General features: G+C 38.4%; 1 protein-coding gene across 1 annotated transcript in view; it reads left to right on the top strand.

Annotated features, from left to right (window-relative positions):
- LOC141610985 (putative disease resistance protein RGA1) overlaps positions 1-12,206 on the top strand; it is a 49,261-nt gene that overhangs the window by 17,513 nt on the left and 19,542 nt on the right. The window contains exon 8 of the mRNA XM_074429335.1: positions 11,448-11,534. The gene's annotated coding sequence lies outside the window, so the exon portion shown is untranslated. The remainder of the gene's footprint in view (positions 1-11,447; positions 11,535-12,206) is intronic.

The following is a 12,206-nucleotide window of genomic DNA, read 5'->3' as shown; positions in this document are numbered from 1 at the left end:
TTAATATAATTCGGGTCATTATTATTGAACAGGGCCACATTACGGAGCCGAGACTCCCTTAGGCTATGCCCTCCTCCGTGTACACAGGATAACAATCTTTTTCTTTTCTTTTTTATCTCTTTTTCCCTTTTTTTTTTTTATTTTTTTTTTTATTTTTCTCCTTTCTTTCTTTTTATCCGGATATAACGGGGCGGAGCCAATTGCCGAGCCCGCTGCCGAGCCCACTTCAGAGCTCACATCTATGTACACGGGATAAAATAATAATGTGGTCCGGTCCCTTCCAATAATAATGTCCCAGACGATACATTGGCCAAATGTATATCTTAGCACTGGTATTTTAACATTAACATTATCGTGTGAGCATTATAACGTTAATTATTGACACAAATAGTACCACAGTCATATCTCACGTAAACCACATTACGTAAATTATACAAGTATAACCTAACTTTATCATAAAAACAATAATTCATGTATATTATAATATCAGTTAAGTAAATATGACGATAACATACTTACTTATTACATTAACTTAAGATGAAAGGGTAGAAAATATACCTCAATTGTTTCACTATTCGGAATAACCGTACTTATGCTTTCTCTAACCGGTTGTTATTTAGTTGTGTGTGCATGGATTTGCCATTGATTCACGTCCTTTTTATAGTAAAACTAAGTCGGTTACAATAGTAACCCTATTTCTACCTATATCTTTACGTGGATTTCACATTGACCATGCAAAACCTATATGCCAAGCTATGTCTATATGTTGTATTCCTCACCACCAATCATACATACGTACTATTTTTTTACTAGTATTTAGAACATGTGACATGTAAATAAACTATGTAAAATATCGTAAAATATTTAACTTTATGGGTTATTTTCTTTTAGATAGGTCTAGTAAAAATTTTACTGGTGAAATTATTATTAAGTTGGACTCCAATCGAACTATTTTATTTTTATTCTAGGGCCTTACCTATACTAGGTTACTATGTCTTTTGAATTTTATTTGGTCAATATCTCCCTCTAGGATGGACCCCTTTCATTTGTGTACCTTTTCGACTTTACTTAATAAAAATTCTTTCCATTTTCAAAGAACTATTTTTCTCAAATCTATTAAATAAGATAATTTTATTTGGGGTATCACATTCTACTCCCCTTAAAATAAGTTTCGTCCTCGAAACTTGGATCATTACCTTATTGGAACAAATAAGGGTATCGAATTCGCATTTCTTGTTTTGTTTCCCAAGTTGCTTCTGTGTCATCATGATGTGACCACAAAACCTTTACTAGTGGAATAACTTTGTTCCGAAGAGCCTTTTCCTTGTGATCTAAAATTTGAATTGGTTTCTCCTCGTAGGTTAAGTCATCCCTAACTCGCACTGGAGGTAAGTTAATGACGTGACTCGGGTTGGGGATATACTTTCTTAGGAGTGACACATGAAAAACGTCTTGGATTCTAGAAAGTTCTATTGGAAGGGATAATCTATAGGCAACATCTTCAACTCGCTCCACTATCTCAAATGGTCCTATATATCTTGGACTCAATTTTCTCTGTTTCCCGAATCTAATGACCCCCTTTGTAGGTGATACCTTGAGGAAAACCGAATCACCTACTTCGAATTCCACTTGTCGTCTCTTAGGGTCAGCATAACTCTTTTGACGACTCTGAACAGTTCTCATTTTCCCTTGTATGAATTTTATCTTATCTGTGGTCTCTTGAATCAGGTCTGGTCCAATGATCCTCGACTCATCAATATCGCTCCACATATTGGAGATCTACATTTTCTCCCGTACAAGGCCTCAAAAGGAATCATTCCAATGCTAGCATGATAACTATTATTATATGAGAACTCTATCAAGGGCAAATGTTGTTCCCAAGACCCCTGAAATTTTAGGACACATGCCCTCAACAAAGCTTGTCTGTCCATCGGTCTATGGATAGAAAGCCGTGCTAAAGTTCAATGAGTTCCTAGGGCAATTTGAAAACTTTTCCAAAATTTTGCTAAAAAGTTTGTGTCACGATCCGACACAATGGTTTTGGGAACTCCGTGTAATATAACAATTTCATTTATGTACTTCTTTGCCAACTGTTATGAGTTCCATGTTGTTTTTATTGCTAAAAAGTGTACGCTCTTGGTCAATCGGTCCACAATTACCCATATCTCATTCATTCCCTGGGTTGTCGGAGGTAGTCCTGTCACAAAATCCATTGCTATCGACTCCCATTTCCAGGTGGGAACATCTAAAGGCTGCAAAAGTCCTCATGGCCTTTGATGTTCGATTTTTACTTGTTGACGGGTTAGACATTTTGCGACAAATTCTGCAACCTCCTGTTTCATATTATTCCACTAAAACATTTTGCGGAGGTCCTTGTACATTTTGTTCCCCCCTGGATGAATCGAATATCGCGTGTTCTGAGCTTCCTCTAAATTTTTTTTCTTAAGGGTTTCATTATTAGGTACACACAACCGATCTTGAAACCAAAGTGACCCGTCATTTTGGATGATGAACCCAGGGGATTTCCCTATCTCAACGTTCCTCCGAATCTTTTCTAATTGGGGGTCCATCCTTTGGGCCTCTTTTATTTCCTCCGTTAAGTTTGGTCTCACCTCTAAGGCTCTTAGCTACCCGACACAAACCTCGTCATCCATGTCGGTACATAGATTTTTATTGCCTTCTTGGATGATGATTTGATCACCCATAAGCGAGTTAGCAGTAAGTCGTTTACGGCTAAGTGCATCCGCAACGACGTTTGCTTTACCTGGGTGGTATTGGATGTCTATTTCATAATCCTTGAGAAACTCAAGCCACCTACGTTGCCTCATGTTAAGCTCCTTTTGGGTGAAGAGGTATTTCAAACTCTTGTGGTCTGTGTAGATACGACAAGAAACTCCATAAAGATAGTGTCTCCAGATTTTTAGTGCAAAGACCACAAAGACTAACTCCAAATCATGGGTTGGGTAATTTTGTTCGTAAGGTTTTAGTTGTCTTGATGCATAGGCAATCACTTTCCCATTTTGCATTAAAACACAACCCAATCCCTGTTTTGAAGCATCGCTGAAAATTTCAAACCCGTCCGTGCCATTTGGAAGGGTAAGAACAGGTGCCGAGGTAAGTCGTTTCTTAAGTTCACTAAATACTTTTTCACATTTCTCACTTCATTCAAACTTGGTACTCTTCTTTATAAGGTTTGTGAGTGGTTGGGCGATCTTTGAAAAATCCTCCACAAAGCGGCGATAATACCCCGCCAATCCCAAGAAGCTACGTACTTCTGTAACGTTTTTGGGTTTAGGCCAGTTTATAATTGCCTCAACCTTTTGGGGATCCACTTGCACACATTTCTCTGAGATAACGTGCCCTAAGAAAACAACTTTGTCTAACCAAAACTCGCATTTCTTCAGCTTAGCATATAGCTTATTCTCCCGCAACGTCTCCAAGACTATTCTCAGGTGTTTACCATGCTCCTCTCTGGTTTTGGAATAGACCAGGATGTCATCAATGAAAACAACCACAAATTTGTCCAAGTATGGCCTAAAGACTCTATTCATGAGATCCATGAAGACTGCGGGGGCATTGGTAAGACCAAAAGGCATAACTACAAACTCATAATGCCCATATCGAGTCCTAAAGGCTGTTTTTGGAATATCTTCAGGTTTTATCCTCAATTGGTGGTATCCTGATCGCAGGTCAATTTTGGAGAATACGGCCGAGCCTTGCAATTGGTCAAACGAGTCATCTATTCAGGGTAAAGGATACTTATTTTTAATGGTTACTTTATTAAGCTCACGATAATCTATGCACAATCTCAAACTTCCATCTTTCTTTTTCACAAAGAGTACGGGTGCACCCCACGGTGAGGAGCTTGGCCTAATGTACCCTTTCTCTAATAGTTCATCAAGTTGATCTTTGAGTTCTTTTAGCTCTGCAGGAGCCATCCTATAAGGTGCCTTAGAGATAGGTCCTACACCGGGTACTAATTCAATGGTAAAATCCACCTCACGATGTGGAGGCATCCCCGGTATTTCTTCTGGGAATATGTCTGCAAACTCTCTAACTACAGGTATGTTAGATACACATGGTTCAGACTCTGGGATTTGGTGAACTTCACAAAGGAATCCTTCACAACCTTGTCGTAGTAACTTTAAGGTTTTAACAAGGGATATGATCCTATTGACTTTATTGTTTTTCACTCCCTGAAAATTTATTTTGTCCCGATTGGGTTTCGAGATAGTTACTATTCTCTTATGACAGTCTATAAGAACGTGATTTGCTATAAGTCAATCCATTCCTAGAATGTATCAAAATCGTGTAGGTCAAGTTGGACAAGATCAACTAGGAATGAGTTTTCTTCTATGGTTATGGTACAATCCTTGTATACAATTGAACACGGGATTGTTTCTCCGGTGGGTAATCCTATCAGGAGTCCTATATCCGGGTTACTAGGCACTAATTCTAATTTCTTACTTAGCGAATGTGATATAAAAGAGTGAGTTGCCCCGGTATCAAACAGTACACTAACATGAGTAGAGTTAAATAGAATGTTACCCGTGACCACATCATTTGAATGTTCTGCCTCCTGGGCATTCATCACGTACACTCGACCAGGCATAGGGCCTTGCCTCTGTACCATGTTTCCTTGCGACCCTGGGGGATTCCTATGGGTGTTGTTGTTGTTAGTGTTGGTGCCCACTCCAGGCGGCTTGCTTCTTGCTATTGGACAATTAACCCTTTTATGATCCGGGCTCCCACACTCAAAGCATCGCAGGATAGGGTATCTACATTGGTTTGTGCTATGATTGGTTAATCCACATTTTGCACATCGGGACATCTGGTTTCTTCCCTGAAACATGTTTGAGGGAAACCTTCCTCCTACCAAATTAGGCTGCTTATTCTGATAACTTTGACCTAACGCACCGCCTCCCTCAAACTTTCTTTTTGGTTTGGTTTGTTCACCCTCACGCTGCTTCATTATTCTTTCTGCATTGGTAGCCTTGTCATACATAGAGGTGGCAATCGGGTCAGTCGGGTCAGTCGGGTTTTGGTCGGGTCACGTCGGGTCGGGTCATATCGGGTCAGCATACCCTTTCGGGTCGAGTCGGGTCGGGTTCGGGTCGTTGTCGGGTCATTTCGGGTCAAATGGTGTATCGGGTCGGGTTGGGTTTGGGTCGGGTCATTATCGGGTCCGGTAACTTAATCGCATTACTATAATTTTTTACCATTAAATTTAGTTTTTAACCTATTACTTGGTTTAATTAATCTATTACTAAGTCAAACATATCAATCTAAACACAAAATTACTTTCATTTTGATCAAAATTAAGCTTAATAATTGTCGGGTCATCAATTTAATGGGGTCATTATCGGGTCGGGTCAATATCGGGTCGGGTCTGGGTCGGGGTCGGGTTCGGGTCACTGATAATCGGGTCGTGTCGGGTTACAGGTTGTCATCGAGTCGGGTCGGGTCGGTTTCGGGTCACAATATTTTCGGGTCGGGTCGGGTTGGGTTTACTCGGGTTCGGGTCGGGTCAGACTTGCCAGCTCTAGACTCATACATCTCTTGGTAGTTCAAACAGGTATGAGTTGACAACCTGTCACGAAGACTCCAACTAAGCCCCCTTTCGAAACGATTCATTCTTAATTCCTCAGTCGCCACCATGTGTGGTGCGAATCGAGACAATTCCATGAATTTCGCTGCATATTCCATAACAGACAATGACCCATGTCTTAAACTATTAAATTCCTCTTCCTTCTGTCGCCTAAGAGACACGGGGTAAAATTTTGACCTCAGGAGTTTCTTAAACTCGGCCCATCCAAAACCTTCCTCATTTTTCTTTTCCTTGACTGTTTCCCACCAAAGGTCGGCTTGGCCGACTGTAGTAAACAAAGAAACCCGACCTTCCATTTGTCGGGCGCTTCTGACCTCAAAAGTTTGTCCATACCCCTTACCCAATCCTCAAAGACCACAAGGTCAATTTTTCTGTCGTAAGTTCTTGGGTTATAGCTAGCCCTTTTCCTAAAATATTTCATACCCTCATCTTCCCCATTAGATCTATTTTCCTTCACAGCTTTAGCTATCATGGCGACAAGGGTTCTGGTGTCTGACTGGTCTTGGGTTATTTGTTGATTCACCTCCGAGCTTTCAGGGTTAGACATCCTACCGTACGAATGAAAAAAAAGTTAGGTACTTTCTACATAATTCTGCATAGGCCCAAGTAATTACTTACATAGTAGTTATGCATCATATCAAACTTATCATACAACATTCTTATCTTACAACAACTTATTATACATTACATCACACCTGCTTTATATTAGTGGGATACCGAGAAGGGTCGGGTAGTTTATTATCATAGTTGTTATTCTACCCTTATTTATTTCACACATTCCCCTTTTTTTTCCACGCTTATATTACATATGTTACATTCTGGCATTCATTGCGAGCATTTCAGTTGTCATCCTTGCCGGAGTCGGGTGAGTATTCTGACACTGTACTTTCACCATCACTTTCGTCATTGGCATCACCATTCTCATTATTATCCCCGTTTGCGGAGTCAACATCTGATAAGTAAATCCCATTGTTCCTTTCTAAGGTAATTAACTCTGCAGCTATGTCTTCAAATGTGAGATACCATAGACAATTCAATCTCCCTCCAATATATAGGTATTTCTCATGGTTTGGAAACCCATTAACAATTAAATCGGAATATTTTTCCTTGATTCCGGTCCATGGGACAACGTTGGGTAACGTCTCTACGAGACATTGTGCTTGGAATGGAACAGTAAGGCCAAAATGGGGAAACACATAGTTGTTGGTTGTCATGACTACTCTTAGGCGTTCTATGTGGTTGCTCACTCTGTCATTGGGGTTCATAACAATTTCGTGTGCGTTCGAAAAGGGTGCTGCCATGATCTTAAATCAACACAATACACAAGTAATCACATAATTATTTGTGTTAAACAAATAATTATTTGCTCACTCTGTCATTGGGGTTCATAACATATGCTATTTGTGTTAAACAAATAATTATTTGCTCACTCTGTCATTGGGGTTCATAGCATATGCTTGATCTAATTATGTGATTACTTGTGTATTGTGTTGATTTAAGATCATGGCAGCACCCTTTTCCGAACGCACACGAAATTGCTATGAACCCCAATGACAGAGTGAGCAACCACATAGAACGCCTAAGAGTAGCCATGACAACCTACAACTATGCGTTTCCCCATTTTGGCCTTACTGTTCAATTCCAAGCACAATGTCTCGTAGAGACGTTACCCAACGTTGTCCCATGGAACGGAATCAAGGAAAAATATTCCGATTTAATTGTTAATGGGTTTCCAAACCATGAGAAATACCTATATATTGGAGGGAGACTGAATTGTCTATGGTATCCCACATTTGAAGACATAGCTGCAGAGTTAATTACCTTAGAAAGGAACAATGTGATTTACTTATCAGATGTTGACTCCGCAAACGGGGATAATAATGAGAATGGTGATGCCAATGACGAAAGTGATGGTGAAAGTACAGTGTCAGAATACACACCCGACTCCGGCAAGGATGACAACTGAAATGCTCGCAATGAATGCCCAGGGAATGAATGAGATATGGGTAATTGTGGACCGATTGACCAAGAGCGCACACTTTTTAGCAACAAAAACAACATGGAACTCAGAACAGTTGGCAAAGAAGTACATAAAGGAATTGTTAGATTACACGGAGTTCCCAAAACCATTGTGTCGGATCGTGACACAAACTTTTTAGCAAAATTTTGGAAAAGTTTTCAAATTGCCCTAGGAACTCATTTGAACTTTAGCACCCCTTTCCATCCACAGACCGATGGACAGACAGAGAGAACAATTCAAACCCTAGAAGATTTGTTGAGGGCATGTGTCCTAGAATTTCAGGGGTCTTGGAAACAACATTTGCCCTTGATAGAGTTCTCATATAATAATAGTTACCATGCTAGCATTGGAATGACTCCTTTTGAGGCCTTGTATGGGAGAAAATGTAGATCTCCAATATGTTGGAGCGATATTGATGAGTCGAGGATCATTGGACCAGATCTGATTCAAGAGACCACAGATAAGATAAAATTCATACAAGGGAAAATGAGAACTGCTCAGAGTCGTCAAAAGAGTTATGCTGACCCTAAGAGACGACAAGTGGAATTCGAAGTAGGTGATTCGGTTTTCCTCAAGGTATCACCTACAAAGGGGGTCATTAGATTCGGGAAACAGAGAAAATTGAGTCCAAGATATATAGGACCATTTGAGATAGTGGAGCGAGTTGGAGATGTTGCCTATAGATTATCCCTTCCAATAGAACTTTCTAGAATCCATGACGTTTTTCATGTGTCACTCCTAAGAAAGTATATCCCCGACCCGAGTCACGTCATTAACTTACCTCTAGTGCGAGTTAGGGATGACTTAACCTACGAGGAAAAACCAATTCAAATTTTAGATCACAAGGAAAAGGCTCTTCGGAACAAAGTTATTCCACTAGTAAAGGTTTTGTGGTCACATCATGATGACACAGAAGCAACTTGGGAAACAGAACAAGAAATGCGAATTCGATACCCTTATTTGTTCCAATAAGGTAATGATCCAAGTTTCGAGGACGAAACTTATTTTAAGGGGGTAGAATGTGATACCCCAAATAAAATTATCTTATTTAATAGATTTGAGAAAAATAGTTATTTGAAAATGGAAAGAATTTTTATTAAGTAAAGTAGAAAAGGTACACAAATGAAAGGGGTCCATCCTAGAGGGAGATATTGACCAAATAAAATTCAAAAGACATAGTAACCTAGTATAGGTAAGACCCTAGAATAAAAATAAAATAGTTCGATTGGAGTCCAACTTAATAATAATTTCACCCGTAAAATTTTTACTAGACCTATCTAAAAGAAAATAACCCGTAAAGTTAAATATCTAAGATATTTTACATAGTTTATTTACATATGTCAAATGTTCTAAATACAACAACAACAACAACAACATCAGAGCCTTAATCCCAAAATGATTTGGGGTCGGCTGACATGAATCATCCTTTCGAACCGTCCATGGGTGAACGCACGCCTCAAAATGCGAATAAAAAAGGGAAGATAAAAAACAAAAGGGATATATGTTTTGCATGGTCAATATGAAATCCACGTAAAGATATAGGTAGGAATAGGGTTACTATTGTAACCGACTTAGTTTTACTATAAAAAGGACGTGAATCAATGACAAATTCATGCACACACAACTAAATAACAACCAGTTAGAGAAAGCATAAGTACGGGTATTCCGAATAGTGAAACAATTGAGGTATATTTCCTACCCCTTCATCTTAAGTTAATGTAATAAGTAAGTATGTTATCGTCATATTTACTTAACTGATATTATAATATACGTGAATTATTGTTTTTGTGATAAAGTTGGGTTATACTTGTATAATTTACGTAATGTGGTTTACGTGAGATATGATTGTGGTATTATTTGTGTCAATAATTAACGTTATAATGCTCACATGATAATGTTAATGTTAAAATACCAGTGCTAAGATATACATTTGGCCAATGTATCGTCTGGGACATTATTATTGGAAGGGACCGGACCACATTATTATTTTATCCCGTGTACATGGATGTGAGCTCCGAAGTGGGCTCGGCAGCGGGCTCGGCAATTGGCTCCGCCCCGTTATATCCAGATAAAAAGAAAGTAAAAAGGGAAAAAGAGATAAAAAAGAAAAGAAAAAGATTGTTATCTTGTGTACACGGAGGAGGGCATAGCCTAAGGGAGTCTCGGCTCCGTAATGTGGCCATGTTCAATAATAATGACCCGAATTATATTAGTTTGAGTTGGAGGTTATGGGAAATATATTCAACCTGTGGTTGGTTGACCCTTTATTTTACTAATCTTTTTCAGGTACAGGAAACAGGGAAGGGCATGAGTGAGGCTGACGTAAGAAAATAGGATACGAATAATGTATCATAATAATATAATCTTATCAATAAGACTTGTTACTAGTTATTTGGTTGTACTAAAGAATAATGTAAGCCTTGTATTTCTCTGTATGGGGAAATACGGCGGTAACGCTCTGTAAGTTCCGCTGGTATTAATAAAATATACCATTTTGTACTTCTGTTGTTTACGGGGCGTTACGGATATTAATTAACACAAATTCTCATTTGTGACGGCGATATCAGTGACAAGTTTGTGACGGATACCGTTCCTCTCACAAAATGTCCATTGAGAGGTGTGTGGGAAGCACATGGGGGGTGCCTCACCTTGTCCCCTCTCCCTTTTTGTGAGAGGTCACAAGTTTGTGACCGGATTAGTCCGTCACAAGCAAAACTAGCTGATTGATTAATATTTTAAAATTTGATTTTGTGGATTCTGATTTCAATATTTTGTAACTTAGTTAAACTTTTGTAATAATAAATTTAAAAATCAAACCCGTGCAATTTTAATTGAACGGGGTAAAACTAGTTTAGTTTCAATACGAGTCAGTTTGGTCATATTATACGTTTTTGGAGCGGATGAACTAAAACAAGTTTGTTTGAGATTTTTGGTGTAACTAACGTTTGAAAAATTGTGATATTTGGGATATGGGCATGACTCGTTAGGGGGTTTATCTCCATTTCATCACTAGGGTCGAAGTTTACCAATCGTTGGTTGGCGCAGTGGTAGCATGGGGCTGCGCTTGGTAGGGAGGTCTGCGGATCGATCCCCCACAACTGCGATTGTGAGGGGTTTAAATACCGTAATCCTTGAACACGCCCCGAAATCCGGATTAGTCGGCCCAATGTGGTTCGGATTACCGGATGGTTTAGACCAAAAAACTAGGGTCGAAGTTTGGATCATTTGGAGTCGTGTTATTTTCGACTATTACGGACACATAGTGAGTACAACCACAAAGGAGGTTTTACAGGATCAGTATATATTTAACAAGATTATCAGGAAGTTCTAAGACAAGATAATGATTAAGGGAAAGCTTATATTATAAGAAATGAATATATTTTACAATTAAGGTTTTATGAGAGATGTTTAGAGAGAGATATCACACTTAGACTTAGCTTTGTTATGGCAAGTCCCAAGCACTTCTATTTATAGTACAAGCTAGGGAGAATATTACAAGCATATGCCAATCACATCATACAATTCACACCATAAAATTAAAGCTTATATTATACACCACTCCTTTATTTAGAGTACTATTTAGCTATCACTTCATGTCTTTCGCTATTGTCTTTTTTAAATGACATTCTGAAATTCAATGATAAATCAATATCGTTTCAAATTAATAGTAAATGTAAATAGATAGGAAACAAAAGAATTATAATTATTAAGTATATTTGGGTCATTTCTTAATCTGATGATCTCGAATTGGATCATATTTCAAATCGGGTCAAATTTTATCCAACAAATTCAAGTTAACCTTAAGTTAATTTTATCCAGGTAATTAAATCTCCAAAAAGAAGACATTCAAAGCTCTTGACAGCAACACATCACTCACCAAAGCAAGTCAAGTTTTTAATTACTAAGGTAATTCTCTTACTCTTATCTAATTTTGTTGTTTTGCCTAAACAATTCTGTCATTCTATTTGGCTTTTTTTTTTTTTTTTTTTTTTTTTTTTACTATTTTGTCCCTCTCATTTCGTTTTACGGTTTTATCTCATTTCTGTTATCGCAGTACTGGAATAGTTTTATAGATGTCTTTACTTGATACAGAGTACCTTATTATAAACAGTACGTCTCATTATAAACGGACACTATCCGTCTATATTTATAGACGGATAGTGTCCCTCTCACAAATAAAAGTGGGTAGTGCAAGTGGGGTATTCATATCCCATCCACTTGCACTACCCACTTTTATTTGTGAGAGGGATACTATCCGTCTATAGGTATAGACAGATAGTGTCCGTCTATAATGAGAATTTGTGTATTATAAAATCGCGTTTACACAATGTGAACAGGTTTGGAAATGAAAGGAGGAATTTTGTAGACTATCAATCAATCAGCCAGTCTTGTTATAGATGGATATATCCATTCGTCTATAGCTAAAGACCGGTCAAATAGCTTGAAAGTAACATTTTTGGCCCCCACCACCCCACTTGTTGCTTGTCCTTTTAGAAATGTGGTATTGTATTTGATCCGTCTTTAGTTATAACTTATAAACGGATATATGCCGTCTACAATTAGATTTTGTGTCAATCA

The sequence above is a fragment of the Silene latifolia genome, chromosome 11 (genome assembly GCF_048544455.1).
Source record: "Silene latifolia isolate original U9 population chromosome 11, ASM4854445v1, whole genome shotgun sequence".
Classification (NCBI taxonomy): domain Eukaryota; kingdom Viridiplantae; phylum Streptophyta; class Magnoliopsida; order Caryophyllales; family Caryophyllaceae; genus Silene; species Silene latifolia.
This window is presented reverse-complemented; position numbering and strand designations above follow the sequence as displayed.